Below are 24,508 nucleotides of genomic sequence, written 5' to 3'. Positions count from 1 at the left end.
TTTATGGAAAATAATTTGTAAGATTGATGAGCAAATAGTATTTTTCTATATACAATTAGTGTTGGATTTAATTTGGGTTTCAATTACTATATTTTTTCCAATTTTATTTGAAATTACTAAAATGCCCCTAACCCTAATTTTCAAAAATGAAACCCTAACCCAGTAACGCGTACCCGACCCGGTTTCCCCTTTTCCCTACACTCAGCAGACCTATCCCCCCTTTTCTTCAATTCGATGCACAACAGCAACAATGTTTCCCTCATCCAGCAACAGCAGCACCCCACGGTTTCTTTCCCTTTTCCATGAAAGAAATGAATCAGAAGCAGAAAGGGGGAGATGGAGCAGAGCTGCGAACAGGGGAGGGACGAGCCGCGCTACTATCGCCGGTCACCTCGCCGCCGTGCCCAGATCACGTCCAGCCCTCGTCACCGCCATTCGTCCTCAGCCTCATCGCGTTATTGTTCGACCGCTGCTGCTCCCATGTCCTCCAACGGCGCTGCTGTTGTCGCCGATAGAGCTGCCGCGAAGAGGAGGAAGGGCGCTGTTTCACGCCTCGCCACCGTCGCTCCTCTAAAAGGGGCTGTAGTGGTCGCCGTCGAGCATGACGGGTGGAAGAGAGGGAGAACTCACGTCTAAGACTGGGAAGAGGTGGGGTTTCGCCGCTGTTGGGGTCTCACCGCCACCATCCCCGTGGTGGCTGGTGTCGTTGCCGGAGAAGACCACCGGAGTTGCTGTCTACCTCTGCCTCGGGGTTCTGCCAGTTGCCAGAGCCCACTGCCGCTAGAGCTGCCCAGAACCACCGCTGTGGCTGCCGCTGGGATTGTGAACGGAAGGAGGAGACGCTGTTTCCGTTACAGCCACTCCCGGAGGAGAAGTCAACCGTGCCGCCGTACCGAGTTGCCGGAGAACCTCGCTGCCGTCGCCGGAGGACTCTTCCGGTAAGGGGTTTTAATTGAGGTTTCTGCCTTTTTGGATTTCGAGAAGGTTTTAATGCTGCGTGGTTTTTATAGTTGATCCATCGGAGCTTCTGGCCGCCGCCGGAGCTATTGCCGGGCCGGTTCGAAATCGCAGCTGCCTCATTGTGTTAATTCTGTAAGAAATTATGTTTCGAATAACCTCGCGTTAGTATTCTGTTATGCTTGGTTGTGAATTTGAGTTTTGGTAACGTGGGGTCGAGTCTTGATTATTATATGTTGCGATTAGTGTTGCTATGGTTATTGCGAAAGTGGCTGGGAGCTGAGGTCTTGGTTGCCGTCAGTTCGGGTAGAGGCAGAAAGGACTCTGTGAGACGTTTGGGTTATGGAATTTGCGTTTTGAGGTAGGGGCGCTTTCCAAAAACTATATTCTTATATATTGGAATTATTACATATGGATACTGATGTGAGAGAATGTGTATTTGGTGATTGTATCGGCCTTATGTATGGCTTGATTTGCTTTGGTTGATTATGAACGTCTGTTGGTTGAATTGTTGTGTGGTTTTATGAAACTTTTGTTTTAAAGCTGTTTTAAATGTGACAAGGGCAATGCCTTTGAATTTTACTTGAGGGTTTCAATTAGAGGAGTTTCAATGATGTTGAAAGAACCTAAATGTCTATTGACAAGTTTCATTTTGAAATGTTTTGGGAAAGGTTTTAAGTACTCTTTGAACTCTGAATTCTTGCAAGACTAAAACAATTTTGAACAGTTGAAATGTTCTAGAATTTATCATGGGGGTTGAAGTTGGTTTTGCCTAAGTAAAGGAAACAGCTTGAAAGAAGTAAATGATTACGTGACTCGGTTTGGCTTAGATCCTATTTTATTACTCAAATCGGAAAGCTAAGGTTTTAATGATTTTAAATGAATTTGGCGAAATGAGTTATGCTATTCTCCCCTAAGGACTTGGGACCTTGCCGAGAAACTTTGTTATAAAATTCCATTGTTGGATGGATGATTTTGAATGTTTCAAAATGAATATTTAACTTTCCATGGTTATGGAAGTTTTGAAAAGAGGATGCCGAGAGTGGCATGGTTTTAAAAGGGGAATTTACCTTGAGTAAAAGTGGCTTATGAGCCTGAGTTGATTTGAGAAATGAGATCTTTAAAGCCAAGGTTGAAAAAAGTTGAAACTTGATTTCAAAGTGAAATAATTTGGGAAAAAGTGATTTATGGCTTAAATGCTGATTTTATGAATTGATGATGTTGAATGTGGAAGTGCTGTTTTGTTGTGAGCCGGAATGGCTGTGTATGATTATAAATATTGGTTGGTTCTGGATTGAACCGTGAGCCAGAATGACTGTTTATGATATGAATATTGGCTGGTTCTGGACTGAACCGTGAGCCGGATGGCTGAAATGGATGTTGATCCATGGATGAGATTGAATGTATGTATATGCTGAATCATTGATAAATGTGAATGTTGAACTTCCACTATCGGAGATAAGAGTTTCCCTGGGAGAAAGCAGTGGCTAGCCACCACGTGCTCCAGGTTGAGACTCGAAGCTCTTTTGACCCTATGTCGTCAGGGTGGCCGGGCACTGTGAAAGCCCCGGATGAGCTCACCCCCATAAATATTCACCAGTGAGGGTGATGGATATGGATCATGATTATGATCAAGTTTATATTGAGTATAACTCGAGTTGGGGAGACACGACAGAGGGACAGTCCAATGGTTAGCTACCAGGACTTGTCAGGTTGGCTCTATAACCAACAGATGATATCATCAGCCACTAGGAACAGGCATGCATCATATGCATTTATGTGACATTGTTTGGGTGTGCATATTGTACTTGGTTTGCCTTTGTGACTATTTGAGATTATCTGCTAATTGCTCTACTTGCTGTAACTGTTTGTTTGTGCTTGAACCTCCTATCTGTGTTTGCAACTGGGACTCTGTTGGATTGTGGTGATTGGTTGTTGTTGGATTGTTTGGGCCTAGGGCCGTGGTTGAAATGAGATGGACCGATGGTTGGTTTCGGTTTTGTGTTTCTGATTTGGAATAGTATGAAAGGCTATCTTTGGTTTAGCATAGATGAACCTTTTGAAAGGCTTTCGAAATATTGTTTTAAATGAACAGTTTCCTCTTTCAGAAAAGGATTTCAGATTTTCTCTTTTACTGTAAACCGTTATTTTTGAAAAGAGGCATAAGTCAGTTGTAAGACCCGGTTAATTAACGGCTAATTAATCCATAAATGAGAATCTATTCTAGAAAGCCAAAAATGTTATTTTTATGGCTAAATGTGATAGAGGAGATTGAGAAGAGAATTTCGGTACCAATTTTATAGAAATCGGACCAAGATTGGACCGAACGGGCCAAACCGGTCCAACCGGACCCAAAGTGGTCCCTTGGCCCAACTAAACTAAACCAAAACCCTAGTTTTCAGCACTCTCTCTCCTCACAACACACTCAAACACGCTAAAATTGGTATGGAGGGGGGGAAAAACACTCTTTCAAGTTCTCTCCCTTGGTTGATCTTCAAACCACCATAACTTTTGATCTAGAGCACCGATTGCCGCTCTGTTTGTGGCCACGCGTTCACCGCGGAGAGCTCTACAAAAACCATACAATTAATCTTGAGGTAAGCCACGTTTTACTGTTCGAAATTCCAGCCCTTGATTTCGAGTTTCATGAGCAAAAATGTTGAGATTTTGGGTTCTTTGATGTTATAGGACCCAACTCTCTTGAAGGAGAAGGTTAATCTTGTCTCCTTGGACCTTAGGTGTGGTAAGATTCTCAACCCCAGTGTAATTTGTTGTTCTATGAGGTTTGGGCATTGAGATGTTGTGTATGGGTATGATGATTGTGGCTTAGGTTGTGTATATGTGAATATTGGAGCTTGATTGGTGATTTTGGAAAGCTTGGAAGAGGGTTTTGTGTGACAAAATCTGTTCTTGGAGGTGTTGAGACCTTGAGGGCTTGAGGAAAAGTGGTTTGGAAGTGCTCCGGTTGAGCTTGGGAAATCGGCTAAGGTATGGTTTCGGTTTCCCGTATCTAATATGTAATGTGGTAGGAAATACTTAGGCTAGAGGCCCTAAGATAGGCATTGAATTTTTGGTGTTGTTGAATGGTTGAGATATATGATGTGTTCATATATGTGATTATGAATATTGATGCCTTGATTGTGTGATATATAAGAAATGCATGTTGTGATATATGCTTGATGGATGATTAAGGTTGAATTGGTGGGTGATACCATGTTGATGGTGAGTATGATTGAATTGGTGGGTGATACCATGTTGATGGTGAGTATGATGTTGATTATGTATAGTGATTGTTGATTGGAAATGGTATTATTGGAAATTGGGATGAGGAAGGATGTATGACATGATATTGTGTTTGTCCTTTAGCCATTTGATAGAGAAGTGTTAAAATGGTTGGATGTGGTTTTGGGAATTTTGGTAAAATGTCAATGTGTGAGTTGAGGATGGCTTGTTGTTGACTTTGGTATATTTTGAATGATTTCAAAGAAAAGGGTTGAAATTGGCATGTTTTGATTGATTTTGAAAAGAGTTGAAAGTGGCTTGTTTTGAAAATGACACTTTGTGGTTTTGAATGAAAACATGGTTTTTGGGCATGCTTTGACGGGACATAACTTGGACTACGGATCTCTGATTTGTGCCAAATCTATTTAGAAATGAAATTGGATTCGGGATGTCCATGCCGTTTGAAGAACGGGTGAAAAATGATTTAAAATGAGAGAGTTATGACCGTCGGAAGATTGGGGGTTGAATTTGTGAATTCTGCAGTTTTTAACTTAGAAAATTTTTAGCAGAATGACCCCCCGCGCATAAGCGCACTTGGCGCGTACGCGCCGTTCTTCTAGGAAGCGCCATCCACGCGTGCGCGTGATGTGCGCGGGCGCGCCGAATGTGCTGCACCCAATGCCCAGCCATTTTCCAGAGAGTTGTGCCAGAGTTGTGCCAGTTTTGTGCCTGGGGCGCAAGAGTACCCACGCGTACGCGTGGCTGACGCGTGCGCGTCGTTTGGCTAATTTTCAACCCGCGCGTTCGCGCATATGACGCTTGCGCGTCGATGAGTTATAAGGCCATCCGCGCGTGCGCGTGGAGTGCGCATACGCGTGGCCCTGTTTTCATCCCAAAGTTGATTTTTGAGTTTTAAAAGCCAAATTTCATACTTCTAAGCCTCCAATCTCACCACTTATATCTTAAATCATTATGATATGCCTAGCATGAGGAAAAAGGGCTAGTTAATGTGGTAACTTGCGAGTGAAGCAAGGGAAAAAATGAATGATCATTGAGGATCAAAGATGATTATGTGAGATGCGGAGAATGGCGGTGGAAGTGCCTGTTATGCCATGGGCCGAAGGGCCATAATTGTTAATAAATTGGCTGATTATGGATTTAACCGTGAGCCAGATGGCTGGATTATGCCGTGTGACGGTGGAGCCATGTTTATGGCTAAGTATAAATGCATATATGCTGTTGATTGAATTGTGAATGTTTGCACTTCCACCATTGGAGATGAGGGTTTCCCTGGGTAGTAGCAGTGGCTAGCCACCACGTGCTCCAGGTTGAGACTCGAAGCTCTTTTGACCCTATGTCGTAAGTGTGGCCGGGCACTGTGAAAGGCCCGGATGAGCTCGCCCCCGTAAATATTCACCAGTGATGGTGATGGATAAATATTCACCAATGAGGGTGATGGATATGGATAATGATTATGATCAAGTTTATGACGAGTATAACTCGAGTTGGGGATGCACGACAGAGGGACAGTCCAATGGTTAGCTACCAGGACTTGTCGGGTTGGCTCTATAACCGACAGATGATATCATCAGCCACTAGGGACAGGCATGCATCATAAGCATGCTACATGAATTGTTTGAGATTACCTATTGACTGCATATTACTTGCTAATTGCCTAAATGCCTTATCTGTTCCTATTTGTAAATCTCTTGTCTGATATAACTGTGTTTGCTATATTATACTCCTGCTGGTGGTTGGGAGGTCTGAAGGAATTGGAAAGGGAAGTATTAGTTAGACTGAAGGATCTTTAGTCAGTTGCCACTTACGGTTTAGCTTGTTTATAAGCTTTGATATTACCTGGAGGAAGTTCTAGGATTGCCTTCGGCTTTCCTCTATTATTATGTATTATATATGTGGAAGCTGTTACCGTACTAGGGACCTCTGGTTCTCACCCATGCGGATTTTGTGGTTTTCAGATGCAGGACGTGAGGCTTCTTGTTGAGGCATGCTGGAGACTTCTGGATTAGCGAAGATCCTTTGTTCTCGGGACTCTGTTTTGGTTTATATATCTTGTTTAGATACTTTCATCTCCATTAAATAATACAAACTGTGATGACTCCTTCTAGAGGGGATTTTGGAGAATAGGTTTTATGTATTTGTGTCCCTTTGGGTTTCCTATTGGGTTTCCTTATTTTATTATATGTATATATTATTATGCTCGGACCGGTTATCTTCGCAGCCGGATTTTGAGTCTTGATATTCCCGTTTTTGACACTCCTTATATATATGATCTTGCGCTAGCTTATCCTTTGCTCGTTACGTTATCGATCAGAGTGTTGCGTTTCGAGTTACGGTTTTTGTTTACCCCCTTTTTTCTATAAGGCTCCTAGTTATAATCAATCATTCATACTACTATACGTACTAGATTTTTGTTTTAGAGGTCGTAATACCTTGCCATCTCTGAATTATGACTTAAGCATAAGACTATGTATGGTAGGGTGTTACATTATGGTATCAGAGCAGTTCGTTCCTGTAGAGCCTGAGGAATGGACTGACTATGCTTCTGTGCATTATCTGTATGTGTGTTATGTGCTGTTAGTATATCTGCTTGATATAATTGGCATAAACGTTCATGAGCATGCATTTGGGACTTTGAAGAAGTAAACTTCCGATATTGAGACTGATCAACTTAATATCGATTGTTTGGTGTGTATAGGAACCAGATGGCGCCTCGTGGACGCGGTAGAGGCCGTGGAAGAGGACATACGAATACTCGTGCGCCAGAGACTAACCCTAATGACCCGGTGAACTTTATGACTGCGTTGGAGAACATGGCTGCTGCTATGCAAGCCACTGCTGAGGCTCTTGGTCAACAGATGAACAACCATGGTAATGATGGTGGTGGAGTTCAGGGCTCGATGACACTGGTAAACTTTTTGAAGGTTAATCCACCTAAGTTCAAGGGAACCACTAGTCCGACTGAGTCCGATACATGGTTTCAAGCTATGGAACGAGCACTGCAAGCGCAGGTGGTACCTGAAGGGCAGCGTGTAGAGTTCGCTACCTATTTGCTCACTGGGGAAGCGTCGCATTGGTGGCAAGGAATCCGACGCCTCCTGCAGCAGGGTGATGATTATATCACCTGGGATGTCTTCCAAGAGGAGTTCTATAAGAAGTACTTTCCGACTTCTGCTAGGACGGCCAAGGAGCTTGAATTGTTGCAGCTGAAGCAGGGTACTATGTCCGTATCTGAGTATACTGACAAGTTTGAGGAGCTGTTCAGATTCTCTCATATGTGTCAAGGGACTCTAGTGGAATATGAGGAATGGAAGTGTGTTAAGTACGAAGGAGGACTCCGGAGCGATATTTACGGTTCGGTGGGGCCAATGGAGATTAGGACTTTCTCCGAATTGGTGAACAAGTGTAGGGTTGCTGAAGAGTGTGTGAAGAGGGCAGCCGCTGAGAAAGGAAGTCACAAAGGATCATTTCTACAGAACCGAGGGAAGAGCTTTGCACCTAGAGGTCCGTCTTTCAAGAGGGGAGGTTCTTTTAGGAGGCCCAACAACAACTACTCCCAAGGGAAAAGGTTTGGGAAGCAGCCTCAGAATGATCAAGCTTGTACTAGATGTGGAAGTCACCATCCGGGAGTACCATGCAAGGCCGGATGGGGTTTGTGCTACAATTGTGGAAAAGCGGGGCATAAAGCCACAAGTTGTCCGGAGAAGCAAAAGCAACGTGCTGGGAAAGCACAACAGACTGGTCGGGTGTTCACCACCTCAGCTGTGGGTGCAGAGGGATCCGAGACACTCATTCGAGGTAACTGTGAAATGGCTGGTCAAACTTTAAATGCTTTATTTGATTCGGGAGCATCACATTCATTTATTGCATTTGAGAAAGCCCATGAATTAGGATTGAAGATTGTAACCTTAGGTTATGACTTAAAAGTGTATAATGCTACCCATGAGGCCATGGTAACTAGGCTAGGATACCCGAAAGTTTCGTTTAGGTTCAAGCAGCGTGATTTTGTCCATAATTTAATCTGCTTACCGATGATCGGTCTTGATCTTATCTTGGGATTGGACTGGTTATCTGAGAACCATGTCCTGCTTGATTGTTCTACAAAGTCGGTGTACTTTATGCCGGAGGATACAGAAGGGCCGGTCGTGGTGAATAATTATTACTTGAATTCGATGATGGTGAACTGTTCTGGAATCGAATGTCAGGGTATCCTGTTGTTAACCGCTGGTGTTTCAGGTGATGATCAAAAGTTGGATCAGATTCCAGTAGTGTGTGAGTTTCCGGAAGTGTTTCCCGATGATATTGAGGAATTTCCACCTAACCGAGAGGTCGAGTTTGCTATTGAGTTGGTGCCTGGGGCGGGACCAATCTCAAGTGCTCCTTATAGGATGTCACCGTTAGAGATGGCCGAGCTAAAGTCTCAGTTAGAGGAATTGTTGGGTAAGAACTTTATCCGACCAAGTGTTTCCCTGTGGAGTGCTCCAGTATTACTGGTAAAGAAGAAAGATGGAAGTATGCGGCTTTGTGTGGATTACAGGCAGCTGAACAAGGTCACCATAAAGAATAAGTACCCATTGCCGAGGATTGATGATCTCATGGATCAGTTACAAGGAGCTGGGGTTTTCTCTAAGATCGATTTGCAATCCGGTTATCACCAGATAAGGGTGAGGGGTGAGAATATCCCTAAGACCGCTTTCAGGACTCATTATGGTCATTACGAGTATACTGTGATGTCTTTTGGGTTGACGAACGCTCCTGCAGTGTTTATGGATTACATGAATAGAGTATTCCGTCCGTTTCTGGATAAATTCGTTGTTGTCTTCATTGACGACATACTGATTTACTCCAAGACTGAAGAAGAGCATGCGGAACACTTGCGGACCGTGTTGCAGATTTTAAAGGAGAAGAAACTCTATGCGAAACTGTCTAAGTGTGAGTTTTGGAAGAGTGAGGTGAAGTTTTTGGGTCACGTGGTGAGTAAGCAGGGAATAGCCGTAGATCCAACTAAGGTGGAAGCTGTGATGGATTGGAGGCAACCAACCACAGTAACTGAGATAAGGAGTTTTCTGGGTTTAGCTGGCTATTACCGAAGGTTTATCAAAGGCTTTTCTCAATTAGCCTTGCCGTTGACAAAGTTAACCCGCAAAGACACTCCGTTTGTTTGGACTCCTGAGTGCAAGGAGAGCTTTCAGACATTGAAGAAAAAGTTGACCACTGCACCTGTGTTAGTGTTACCCGAGTCGAACGAGCCTTTTGAGGTGTACTGTGATGCATCGTTAAAGGGTCTAGGGAGCGTGCTGATGCAGCATCATAATATGGTGGCGTATGCCTCACGACAGTTAAGACCTCATGAAGTTAGTTACCCTACGCACGATCTGAAACTCGCTGCGGTCGTGTTTGCCTTGAAGGTGTGGAGACATTATCTCTATGGGGTTAAGTTCCAAGTCTTCTCTGATCACAAGAGCTTGAAATACCTCTTTAATCAGAAAGAGCTTAATATGAGGCAAAGGAGGTGGATGGAATTATTGAAGGACTACGACTTTGAGTTAAATTACCATCCTGGAAAGGCGAATATAGTGGCGGATGCGTTAAGTCAGAAGTCGTTATATGCGGCTTGGATGATGCTTCAAGAGGAGAAGTTGCTCAAGGGATTCGAGAGTCTAAAAATTGGTGCTTGAGAAGTATCTGGAACCTTGTGTTTGAGCCGATTAGAAATCTCGAGTGACATTAGAAATCTCGAGTGACTTTAAGTCCGAACTCCTAAAGGCTCATGAAAATGATGAAGCATTATGGAAGGTGTTACCGGCTATCGAGCAAGGAAAACAGTGGAGAGTGTCGGAGGAAAAAGATGGGTTATGGAGATTCAAGGGTAGGATCATTGTGCCGGATATTGGCACTTTGAGGCAAGATATCTTAAAGGAGGCACACAAAAGCGGATTCTCCATTCACCCGGGAAGTACTAAGATGTACCATGATTTAAAGGCGATGTTTTGGTGGCCGGGTATGAAGAATGATGTGGCGGAATATGTTTCAAAGTACTTAACTTGTCAAAAGGTAAAGATTGAACATCAAAGACCTTCCGGGATGTTGCAACCTTTAGAGATTCCGCAATGGAAGTGGGAAAGTATTGCAATAGACTTTGTGTCGGGATTGCCAAGGACTAGGACTGGTTTTGATGCTATCTGGGTGATTGTGGACCGACTGACGAAGTCAGCTCACTTTTTGCCCATTCGGATGACTTACACCCTTGAGGAACTAGCACGGTTATACATAAAGGAGATTGTGAGACTTCATGGTGTACCTGCTACTATAATCTCTGACAGAGATCCCCGTTTCACTTCGAGATTCTGGGGTGCATTTCAGAAAGCTTTTGGAACCCGATTAAGCTTGAGTACAGCTTACCATCCTCAAACAGATGGTCAATCCGAGAGGACGATCCAAACACTAGAGGATATGTTGAGAGCTTGTGTTTTGGACCAACCGGCGAGTTGGGATCGGTATATGCCGTTAGTGGAGTTTGCATACAATAATAGTTACCATGCGAGCATCGGAATGGCTCCGTATGAGGCGTTGTATGGGAGGAAATGTCAATCTCCGCTATGTTGGTATGAAGCTGGAGAGAAAGGCTTGTTGGGGCCGGAAATGATAGCTGAGACCACTGAACAAGTCAAGAAAATCCGAGATAGGATGCTTACGGCACAGAGTCGCCAAAAGAGTTACGCCGATCAGAGGCGGAAGCCCTTGGAATTTGAGGAAGGAGATCATGTTTTCCTTAAAGTTACTCCAACCACAGGAGTAGGTAGAGCGATTAAAGCAAAGAAGTTGAATCCTCGATACATTGGTCCATTTCAGATCCTGGAGAGGATTGGACCGAGAGCGTATCGGATGGCTCTACCACCTCATCTTTCGAACCTGCACGACGTATTTCACGTGTCGCAGCTTCGGAAGTACACTCCTGATGCTAGCCATGTGTTAGAACCTAAATCGGTTCAGTTAAGGGAAGATTTGACGCTTCCAGTGGCTCCAGTCAGAATTGATGATACTAGTATGAAACGGTTGCGTGGAAAGGAGGTTTCATTAGTCAAAGTGGCTTGGAGTCGAGGCGGTGTTGAGGAACACACTTGGGAACTTGAGTCGGAGATGTGAACGGATTATCCGCACTTATTCTCAGGTAATTGCATTTGAATTTTGTGGGCAAAATTCCCAATTAGGTGGGTAGAATGTAAGACCCGGTTAATTAACGGCTAATTAACCCATAAATGAGAATCTATTCTAGAAAGCAAAAAATGTTATTTTTATGGCTAAATGTGATAGAGGAGATTGAGAAGAGAATTTCGGTACCAATTTTATAGAAATCGGACCAAGATTGGACCGAACGGGCCAAACCGGTCCAACCGGACCCAAAGTGGTCCCTTGGCCCAACTAAACTAAACCAAAACCCTAGTTTTCAGCACTCTCTCTCCTCACAACACACTCAAACACGCTGAAATTGGTATGGAGGGGGGAAGAACACTCTCTCAAGTTCTCTCCCTTGGTTGATCTTCAAACCACCATAACTTTTGATCTAGAGCTCCGATTGCCGCTCCGTTTGCGGCCACGCGTTCACCGCGGAGAGCTCTACAAAAACCATACAATTAATCTTGAGGTAAGCCACGTTTTACTGTTCGAAATTCCAGCCCTTGATTTCGAGTTTCATGAGCAAAAATGTTGAGATTTTGGGTTCTTTGATGTTATAGGACCCAACTCTCTTGAAGGAGAAGGTTAATCTTGTCTCTTTGGACCTTGGGTGTGGTAAGATTCTCAACCCTAGTGTAATTTGTTGTTCTATGAGGTTTGGGCATTGAGATGTTGTGTATGGGTATGATGATTGTGGCTTAGGTTGTGTATATGTGAATATTGGAGCTTGATTGGTGATTTTGAAAAGCTTGGAAGAGGGTTTTGTGTGACAAAATCTGTTCTTGGAGGTGTTGAGACCTTGAGGGCTTGAGGAAAAGTGGTTTGGAAGTGCTCCGGTTGAGCTTGGGAAATCGGCTAAGGTATGGTTTCGGTTTCCCGTATCTAATATGTAATGTGGTAGGAAATACTTAGGCTAGAGGCCCTAAGATAGGCATTGAATTGTTGGTGTTGTTGAATGGTTGAGATATATGATGTGTTCATATATGTGATTATGAATTTTGATGCCTTGATTGTGTGATATATAAGAAATGCATGTTGTGATATATGCTTGATGGATGATTAAGGTTGAATTGGTGGGTGATACCATGTTGATGGTGAGTATGATATTGATTATGTATAGTGATTGTTGATTGGAAATGGTATTGTTGGAAATTGGGATGAGGAAGGATGTATGACATGATATTGTGTTTGTCCTTTAGCCATTTGATAGAGAAGTGTTAAAATGGTTGGATGTGGTTTTGGGAATTTTGGTAAAATGTCAATGTGTGAGTTGAGGATGGCTTGTTGTTGACTTTGGTATATTTTGAATGATTTCAAAGAAAAGGGTTGAAATTGGCATGTTTTGATTGATTTTGAAAAGAGTTGAAAGTGGCTTATTTTGAAAATGACACTTTGTGGTTTTGAATGAAAACATGGTTTTTGGGCATGCTTTGACGGGACATAACTTGGACTACGGATCTCTGATTTGTGCCAAATCAATTTAGAAATGAAATTGGATTCGGGATGTCCATGCCGTTTGAAGAACGGGTGAAAAATGATTTAAAATGAGAGAGTTATGACCGTCGGAAGATTGGGGGTTGAATCTGTGAATTCTGCAGTTTTTAACTTAGAAAATTTTTAGCAGAATGACCCCCCGCGCGTAAGCGCACTTGGCGCGTACGCGCCGTTCTTCTAGGAAGCGCCATCCACGCGTGCGCGTGATGTGCGCGGGCGCGCCGAATGTGCTGCACCCAATGCCCAGCCATTTTCCAGAGAGTTGTGCCAGAGTTGTGCCAATTTTGTGCCTGGGGCGCAAGAGTACCCACGCTTACGCGTGGCTGACGCGTGCGCGTCGTTTGGCTAATTTTCAACCCGCGCATTCGCGCATATGACGCTTGCGCGTCGATGAGTTATAAGGCCATCCGCGCGTGCGCGTGGAGTGCGCATACGCGTGGCCCTGTTTTCATCCCAAAGTTGATTTTTGAGTTTTAAAAGCCAAATTTCATACTTCTAAGCCTCCGATCTCACCACTTATATCTTAAATCATTATGATATGCCTAGCATGAGGAAAAAGGGCTAGTGAATGTGGTAACTTGCGAGTGAAGCAAGGGAAAAATGAATGATCATTGAGGATCAAAGATGATTATGTGAGATGCGGAGAATGGCGGTGGAAGTGCCTGTTATGCCATGGGCCGAAGGGCCATAATTGTTAATAAATTGGCTGATTATGGATTTAACCGTGAGCCGGATGGCTGGATTATGCCGTGTGACGGTGGAGCCATGTTTATGGCTAAGTATAAATGCATATATGCTGTTGATTGAATTGTGAATGTTTGCACTTCCACCATCGGAGATGAGGGTTTCCCTGGGTAGTAGCAGTGGCTAGCCACCACGTGCTCCAGGTTGAGACTCGAAGCTCTTTTGACCCTATGTCGTAAGTGTGGCCGGGCACTGTGAAAGGCCCGGATGAGCTCGCCCCCGTAAATATTCACCAGTGATGGTGATGGATAAATATTCACCAGTGAGGGTGATGGATATGGATCATGATTATGATCAAGTTTATGACGAGTATAACTCGAGTTGGGGATGCACGACAAAGGGACAGTCCAATGGTTAGCTACCAGGACTTGTCGGGTTGGCTCTATAACCGACAGATGATATCATCAGCCACTAGGGACAGGCATGCATCATAAGCATACTACATGAATTGTTTGAGATTGCCTATTGACTGCATATTACTTGCTAATTGCCTAAATGCCTTATCTGTTCCTATTTGTAAATCTCTTGTCTGATATAACTGTGTTTGCTATATTATACTCCTGCTGGTGGTTGGGAGGTCTGAAGGAATTGGAAAGGGAAGTATTAGTTAGACTGAAGGATCTTTAGTCAGTTGCCACTTACGGTTTAGCTTGTTTATAAGCTTTGATATTACCTGGAGGAAGTTCTAGGATTGCCTTCGGCTTTCCTCTATTATTATGTATTATATATGTGGAAGCTGTTACCGTACTGGGGACCTCTGGTTCTCACCCATGCGGATTTTGTGGTTTTCAGATGCAGGACGCGAGGCTTCTCGTTGAGGCATGCTGGAGACTTCTGGATTAGCGAAGATCCTTTGTTCTCGGGACTCTGTTTTGGTTTATATATCTTGTTTAGATACTTTCATCTCCATTAAATAATACAAACTGTGATGACTCCTTCTAGAGGGAATTTTGGAGAATAGGTTTTATGTATTTGTGTCCCTTTGGGTTTCCTATGGGGTTTCCTTATTTTATTATATGTATATATTATTATGCTCGGACCGGTTATCTTCGCAGCCGGATTTTGAGTCTTGATATTCCCGTTTTTGACACTCCTTATATATATGATCTTGCGCTAGCTTATCCTTTGCTCGTTACGTTATCGATCGGAGTGTTGCGTTTCGAGTTACGGTTTTTGTTTACCCCCTTTTTTCTATAAGGCTCCTAGTTATAATCAATCATTCATACTACTATACGTACTAGATTTTTGTTTTAGAGGTCGTAATACTTTGCCATCTCTGAATTATGACTTAAGCATAAGACTCTGTATGGTAGGGTGTTACATCAGTTATTAATCACTGGTGCGGTTTATCTTCACGTATCCTATTACAGTAATTCCCAAAAAGCCTCTACTGAGAACCCTTTCGAGGATGATGTTCTCACCCCCCCTACATTTTTCCCCTTTCAGGATATGGGCACAGAAGTCACGAAGAGTTTATTTAGTTGTTGAAATGCTCTGTATTGCTTTACATTATTACTTGTTGTACCCTCGCCTTTATCTTGATATATTCTGTAAGAGGGATAGGAATTGTACTGGTTAATGCAATATATATATATGGATGTACTCTTTATGAGTTTTTGTAAGTTGTATGGTATCTATGGATGTACGTTATCGAATAAAAGTATTTTTGGAGCGGTTTTGCGGTTTAAAATTTTAAACAGGCTCATATTTTAGTATTAAATAATATAAAAGTCGTCGTAATGTCCGAGCTATCAGAGTCGTGCAGCCGGAAGCGTGAGCCTCGGTAGTTAGGGTGTTACAATTGTCAAAAGTGGCCAACGGCCACGCTTTTATGATGGTCGATACTGATTAGTGATATGTATCTCCTGTATCTCTGAATCAGAAGATTGCTGCAAGAAAAGAATAAAGAGAAGATAGTTAGTTTACTAAAAAAAGGGGGGGGGGATATCAACCATAGCAATGCCATCTCTATACCAACTGAGTTTCGAGTGACCTCCACGTATGTAGCCGCCTCTCAGAGATAAAAAGTCTGGTGCTATAAATATTAGTAAAAATTACAAGATATTAATAAATTTAATGTTAATTTATATAATTACATGAATTCTTACTTTTATGTGTTACTAGTGCATTATCCGTGCGAACCACGAGCGATACTTAATAGTATTAGATAATATTGGTTACGAACTTACTAAAAAAACGAAATTAAAATTAAAAATAATTCAAAAAACACAAAGAATATCATATTACAAAGTCATGTGTTGCTTTCTTGAGCTAGACATCAAAGTTCAGCATATTATGCTATTTTTAAGCATAAGCACCACATAATTTTATTTATTTATTTTTATTGTAAACTAACTTACTCTTTATTCTTTTCTTACAGCAATCTTTTGATTTGGAGGTACAGAGCACGCGTCCAAGCCATAACCATGTAAGTTGGGTTTTTTTTTTTGGTATTCTGTAACTTGTATTTTAACTAAAAAAAAGGGTGGTTATTGTGTTTAATTCAATTAGATTTCAAAAACATAAGATATCTCAATATTATTTGAAACAATTATTCTAAAGAACCGTTAGGAAGATTTAATTATTAAAAAAAGACCTTTAGTATCAAAATTATTAAGAAGAATTAAACAATTTTTTATAGAAAAATAAATATCTTTAATTTTTTTATAAACATATTTTCTCTCTATTTATCTGTCTTTTTCAAACGTTATTTATACACTTTCATTTATAGTAAAAAAATTATTATTGCAAACCACGAATTGTATTAACAACTCAATTGCTATTTCTAAAGGTTACCCAACAATTTCTGTGGACAAACATCTTATCAACAATGACCTTACTCATTTAGATTTGGTCATACATAAGAGGGATATTGACAAGGGTTCGGGGTTTTATATTCCTCGGTTCCTACACCTTAATTGTGGAACTGATGAACCTTTTTAGCTTTGTTCAAATTGAGAAAAATAAAGAATTGAATTTTCAGAACGCTTTTATCATATGTTTTACTTCTATGATATGTATTGCTACAATATTTTGTAGCCTTATTTTAAACTTAATTTTACTAATACAAATTTATCTTTGGCTCCTATGTATTGTGCTATTTTTTTGTTATTGATGTGAACCAGCAGGCAGTGCTGTAAAATTATATTCATATACGATATCATTGTTAGGGTTTACAATCTTAGGAGGCTTTAGGATAGCTCTAATGATGGGTGTTATAATCTTTCTAGTATCGTTTTTACTATGATTATAATATTATATACAAAAAGAAGAAGATTAGATTTTCAAGGTATTAGTTTTACCGATAATATTGTGTTCTAAGTGTATGAATAATTGTAACATATATATATATATAGTGTAAAACCCGCGCTCCGCGCAGACCAAATGTTGATCCATTATAAAAATTTGTTGGTGTTTGTCTATTAATACTAATAATTGATACTGTTCTATTATCTGTTTTTGAGAGGCCAAATAATCTTGTTATTTTTCTATCCTATATGAACAGATTCACTTAAATATGAAATCTATTATATTTGTCAATTTAAATAATTACAAGATATTAAATTTAATGTTAATTTATATAATTACATGAATTCTTAATTTTATGTGTTCCTAGTGCATTACCCGTGCGAATCACGGGCGATACTTAATAGTATTAGATAATATTGATTACGTACTTACCAAATAAAATAAAATGGAAATAAAATAAAAAATAATTCAAAAAAGATAAAGAATATCACATTACAAAGTCACGTGTTGCTTTTCTAAGCTTGACATGAAGGTTAGCATATTATGGTATTTTTTTGTGTAAGCATCACATAATTTTCTTTCTTTTTTTTTAATTGTAAACTAACTTTTTCTCTATTCTTTTCTTGCAGTAGTCTTCTAAATTGGGGATACTGAGCACGCGTCCAAACCAGAACCATGTAGGTTGGGTTTTTTTCTTTTTGGTATTATATAACTTGTATTTTAACTAAAAAAAGGTGGTTATTGTGATTAATTCAATTACATGGCAAAAATATAAGATATCTCAATATTATTTAAAAAATTATTCAAAAGAACCATTAGGGAGATTTAATTATCAAAAAGGACTTTTAGTATTAAAATTATTAAGAAGAATTAAATAAATTTTTTACAAAAAAAAATATCTTTAGGTTATTTTTTATTTTTTTATAAATATAGTTTTTCTCTATTCATCTGTCTTTTTCAAATTTTATTTATAGCAAAAGATTATTATTTCGAACCAATAATTACATTAATAATCATTTGCTGTTTTTGAAGGTTACCCAACAATTTCGGTGGACAAACATCATATCAACAATGACCTTATTCATTTAGAAAATTTGACCGTACATAAGAGGGATAACGCCTAGGGATCGGGTTTCCAATTTCTCGGTACCCACGCTTTAATTCGGAACTGACGAACCTTTTTAGCTCTGTTCAAATTGAGAAAAATAAAGTATTGAATTTTCAGAACGCTTTTATCATAGGTTTTACTTCTATGATATGTATTGCTATAATATTTTGGAGCCTTATTTTAAACTTAATTTTACTAATACAAGTTTATCTTGGGCTTTTATGTATTTTGCTATTTTTTTGTTATCGATGTAAAGCAACAGGCAGTGTTGTAAAACTATATTCGTATACGATACCATGGTTTACAATCTTAGGAGGCATTGGGATAGCTCTAATGATGGGTTTTATAATATTTCTAGTATCGTTTTTACTATAGTTATATACAAAAAGAAGGAGATTAGATTTTAAAGGTATTAGTTTTATCGATAATATTGTGTTGTAAGTGTATGAATAATTGTAATTTCTATATAGAAATATTGTAAAACTAGCGTCACACACGGACCAAAGGTTGAACAATTGTAAAAATCCATTAGTGTTTTTCTATTAATACTAATAATTGTTACTGTTCTATTATCTGTTTTTGGAAGGCCAAATAATCTTATTATTTTTCTATCCTATATGAACCGATTCACTTAAATATGAAATCTGTTATATTTGGGTCTTTAAATAATTAAAAGATATTAAATTTAATGCTAGTTTATATAAGTACATGAATTCTTATTTTTATGTGTTCCTAGCGCATTACCTGTGCGAATCATGGCAATATTTAATAGTATTAGGTAATATTGATTACGAACTTACTAATTAAAACAAAACGGAATTAAAATAAAAAAAAATTCAAAAAAGACAAAGAATATCACATTGCAAAGTCACGTGTTGCTTTTCAGAGCTTGACATCAAAGTTCAGCATATTATATTATTTTTTAGTGTAAGAATCACATAATTTTCTTTTTTTTATTATAAACTAACTTTCTCTTTATTCTTTTGATTTGGAGATACAAAGCATGCGTCCAAGCCAAAACCAAGTAAGTTGAGTTTTTTTTTTTTGTTTTATATAACTTGTATTTTAACTAAAAAAGAGGGTGAATATTGTGTTTAATTCAATTAGATATAAAAAATATAAGATATCTCAATATTATTTGAAAAAATTATTCTAAAGAATCGTTAGGGAGATTTAATTATCAAGAAGGACCTTTACTATCAAAATTTTTAAAAAGAATTAATTTTTTTATAGAAAAACAAATATCAATAAGTTATTTGTTATTTTCTTTATAAACATATTTTCTCTCTATTTATCTGTCTTTTTCAATCTTTATTTATCCACTTTTATTTGTAACAAAAATTATTTATTGCGAACCACTAATTACAGTAATAACTCATTCGCTGTTTTTGAAGGTTACCCAATAATTTCGGTGGACAAACATCTTATCAATAATGACCTTATTCATTTCAGAAATTCGGTCGTACATAAATGGGATAACGCCAAGGGTTCGGGGTTTCATGTTCCTCGGTACCTACACTTTAATTGTGGAACTGACAAACCTTTTTAGCACTGTTTAAATTGAGAAAAATAAAGAATTGAATTTTAAGAATGCTTTTATCATAGGTTTCACTTCTATGATATGTATTGCCACAATATTTTGGAGCCTTATTTAAAACTTGTTTTTACTAATACAAGTTTATCTTGGGCTCCTATGTATTGTGCTATTTTTTTGTTATCGATGTAAAGCAGCAGGCAGTGTTGTAAAACTATATTCGTATACGATACCATGGTTTACAATGCCCAGGAGACATTAAGATAGCTCTAATGATGGGTTTTATAATATTTCTAGTATCATTTTTACTACTTTATATAGAAAAAACAGGAGATTAGATTTTCAAGGTAATAGTTTTACCGATAATATTGTGCTGTAAGTGTATGAATAGTTGTAATTTATATATATAACTAGTGTAAAATCCACGATACGCGCGGACTAAATGTTGACCCATTGTAAAAATTTGTTTGTGTTTGTCTATTAATACTAATGATTGTTGCTGTTTTATTATCTGTTTTTGATTGGCCAAATAAACTTGTTATTTTTTTAGCCTATATGAACGGATTCACTTAAATATGAAATCTGTTATATTTGTGTATTTAAAGAATTGCAATACATTAAATTTAATGTTAATTTATATAATTACGTGAATTCTTACTTTTATGTGTTCCTAGTGCATTACCCGTGCGAATCACGGGCGATACTTAATACTATTAGATAATATTGATTATGTACTTACCAAATAAAATAAAATGGAATTAAAATAAAAAATAATTCAAAAAAGACAAAAATATCACATTGCAAAGTCACGTGTTACTTTTCTGAGTTTGACATCAAAGTTCAGCATATTATGTTGTTTTTAGTGTAAGAATCACATAATTTTTCTCTTTTTTATTGTAAACTAACTTTCTCTTTATTCTTTTCCTGCAGCAATCTGATTTGAAGATATAGAGTATGCATCCAATCTAGAACCATATAAGTTTGATTTTTTTCGTATTATATAACTTGTATTTTATCTAAAAAAAAGGGTGGTTATTGTGTTTAATTCAAGTAGATTACAAAAATATAAGATATCTCAATATTATTTGAAAAAACTTTTTCTAAAGAATCGTTAGGGAGATTTAATTATCAAAAAAGACTTTTAGTTAAATTTTTTAAGAAGAATTAAATAATTTTTTAATAAAAAAATATCTTTAAGTTATTTTTTATTTTTTTATAAACATATTTTATCTCTATTTATCTATCTTTTTCAAACTTTATTTATACACCTTCATTTATAGCAAAACAATATTATTACGAACCACTAATTACATTAATAACTCATTTGCTGTTTTTGAAAGCTTCGCAACAATTTCGGTAAACAAACATCTTATCCACAATGACATTATTCATTTGAAAAATTTAATCGTACATAAGGGGGATAACACCAAGGGTTCGGGGTTTCATATTCCTCGGTACCTATGCTTTTATTGTACAATTGACGAACCTTTTTAGCTCTGTCCAAATGGAGAAAAATAAAGAATTGAATTTTCAGAACGCTTTTATCATAGATTTTACTTCTATGATATGTATTGCTACACTATTTTTTAGCCTTATTTTAAACTTATTTTTACTAATACAAGTTTATCTTGAGCTCCTATATATTGTGCAATTTTTTTGGTTATCGATGTAAGGAAGTAGACAGTGCTATAAAACTATATTCGTATATGTACAATACCATGGTTTATAATCTTAGGAGGCATTAAGATAGCTCTAATGATGGATTTCATAATATTTCTAACATTATTTTTACTATAGATATATACAAAAAGAAGGAGATTAGATTTTGAAGGTATTAGTTTTACCGATAATATTGTACTGTAAGTGTATGAATAGTTGTAATTTATTTATATAACTAGTGTAAAATCCGCGCTACGCACGTACTAAATGTTGATCCATTGTAAAAATTTGTTGGTGTTTGTTTATTAATGCTAATAATTGTTACTGTTCTATTATCTCTTTTTGGGAGGCCAAATAATCTTGTTATTTTTCTATCCTATACGAACGGGTTCACTTAAATATAAAATCTGTTATATTTGTATATTTAAATAACTACAAGATATTAAATTTAACGTTAATTTATATAATTACATGAATTCTTACTTTTATGTGTTCCTAGTGTTATACCTGTGCGAATCACGGGCGATACTTAATAGTATTAGATTATATTGATTACGAACTTACTAATTAAAACAAAACAGAATTAAAATGAAAATAATTCAAAAAAGACAAAGAATATCACATTGCAATGTCACGTGTTGCTTTTCTGAGCTTGACATCAAAGTTCAGCATATTATGCTGTTTTTTAGTGTAAGCATCACATAATTTGGATTTTTTTCTTTATTGTAAACTAACTTTCTCTTTATTCTTTTCCTGCAGCAATCATCTGGTTTGGAGATACAGAGCATGCCTCTAAACTAGAACCAAGTAACCTAGTTTTTTTTTGGTATTATATAACTTGTATTTTAAGTAAAAAAATGTGGTTGTTGTGTTTAATTCAATTAGATGACAAAAACATAAGATATCTCAATATTATTTGAAAAAATTATTCTTAAGAACCGTTAGGGATATTTCATTATCTAAAAGGATCTTTAGTATCAAAATTATTAAAAAGAAATAATTTTTGGATAGAAAAACAAATATCACTAATTTATTTTTTATTTTATTTATAAACATAATTTCTCTCTATTTATCTGTCTTTATCAATCTTTATTTATCCCCTTTCATTTGTAACAAAAAATTAATATTGCAAACCACTAATTACATTAATAACTCATTTGCACTTTTTGAAAGTTACCCAATAATTTCAGTGGATAAACATCTTATCAACAATGACCTTATTCATTTCAGGAATTTGGTCGTACATAAATGGGATAACGCCAAGGGTTCGGGGTTTCGTGTTCCTCGATACCTACGCTTTAATTGTGGAACTGACAAACCTTTTTAGCTCTGTTTAAATTGAGAAAAATAAAGAATTGAATTTTCAGAACGCTTTTATCATAGGTTTTACTTCTATGATATGTATTGCAACAATATTTTGGAGCCTTATTTTAAACTTGTTTTTAGTAAAACAAGTTTATCTTGGGCTCCTATGTATTGTACTATTTTTTTTGTTATCGATGTAAAGCAGCAGGTAGTGTTGTAAAACTATATTCGTATACGATACCATTGTTTACAATGCTCAGGAGGCATTAAAATAGCTCTAATGATGGGTTTTATAATATTTCTAGTATTGTTTTTACTACTTTATATAAAAAAAATAGGAGATTAGATTTTCAAAGTATTAGTTTTACCGATAATATTGTGCTGTAAGTGTATGAATAGTTGTAATTTATATATATAACTAGTGTAAATCCACACAACGCGCGAACTAAATGTTGACCCATTGTAAAAATTTGTTTGTGTTTGTCTATTAATACTAATTATTGTTACTGTTCTATTTTCTTTTTTTGAGTGGCCAAATAATCTTGTTATTTTTCTAGCCTATATGAACGGATTCACTTAAATATGAAATCTGTTATATTTGTGTATTTAAAGAATTGCAAGACATTAAATTTAATGTTAATTTATATAATTACGTGAATTCTTACTTTTATGTGTTCCTAGTGCATTACCCGTGCGAATCACGGGCGATACTTAATAGTATTAGATAATATTGATTACGTACTTACCAAATAAAATCAAACGGAATTAAAATAAAAAATAATTCAAAAAAGACAAAAATATCACATTGCAAAGTCACGTGTTACTTTTCTGAGTTTGATATCAAAGTTCAGAATATTATGCTGTTTTTAGTGTAAGAATCACATAATTTTCTTCTTTTTTATTGTAAACTAACTTTCTCTTTATTCTTTTCTTGCAACAATCTAATTTGGAGATACAGAGCATGCATCCAATCTAGAATCATATAAGTTTGTTTTTTTTCGTATTATATAACTTGTATTTTATCTAAAAAAAGGGTGGTTATTGTGTTTAATTCAAGTAGATTACAAAAATATAAGATATCTCAATATTATTTGAAAAAACTTTTTCTAAAGAACCGCTAGGGAGATTTAATTATCAAAAAAGACTTTTAGTATTAAATTTATTAAGAAGAATTAAATAATTTTTTAATAAAAAATACCTTTAAGTTATTTTTTATTTTTTTTATAAACATATTTTCTCTCTATTTATCTACCTTTTTCAAACTTTATTTATACACTTTCATTTATAGCAAAACAATATTATTGCGAACCACTAATTACATTAATAACTCATTTGCTGTTTTTGAAAGTTTCGTACGAATTTTGGTAGACAAACATCTTATTAACAATGACATTATTCCTTTGAAAAATTTGATCGTACATAAGGGGGATAACGCCAAGGGTTCGGGGTTTCATATTCCTCGGTACTTATGCTTTTATTGAAGAACTGACGAACCTTTTTAGCTCTGTTCAAATGGAGAAAAATACAAAATTGAATTTTCAGAATGCTTTTATCATAGGTTTTACTTCTATGATATGTATTGCTACACTATTTTTTAGCCTTATTTTAAACTTTTTTTTACTAATACAAGTTTATCTTGAGCTCCTATATATTGTGTAATTTTTTTTGTTATCGATGTAAAGAAGTAGGCAGTGCTGTAAAACTATATTCGTATATGTACAATACCATGGTTTACAATCTTAGGAGGCATTAAGATAGCTCTAATGATGGATTTCATAATATTTCTAATATCATTTTTACTATAGATATATACAAAAAGAAGGAGATTAGATTTTCAAGGTATTAGTTTTACCGATAATATTGTACTGTAAGTATATAAATAGTTGTAATTTATATATATAACTAGTGTAAAATCCGCGCTACGCAAGGACTAAATGTTGATCCATTGTAAAAATTTGTTGGTGTTCGTCTATTAATACTAATAATTGTTACTGTTCTATTATCTCTTTTTGAGAGGCCAAATAATCTTGTTATTTTTCTAA

The sequence above is a fragment of the Arachis ipaensis genome, chromosome B6 (genome assembly GCF_059453495.1).
Source record: "Arachis ipaensis isolate K30076 ecotype BB chromosome B6, ASM5945349v1, whole genome shotgun sequence".
NCBI lineage: Eukaryota > Viridiplantae > Streptophyta > Magnoliopsida > Fabales > Fabaceae > Arachis > Arachis ipaensis.
The sequence above is the reverse complement of the archived record's forward strand: the minus strand, read 5'-3'. Positions refer to the sequence as shown.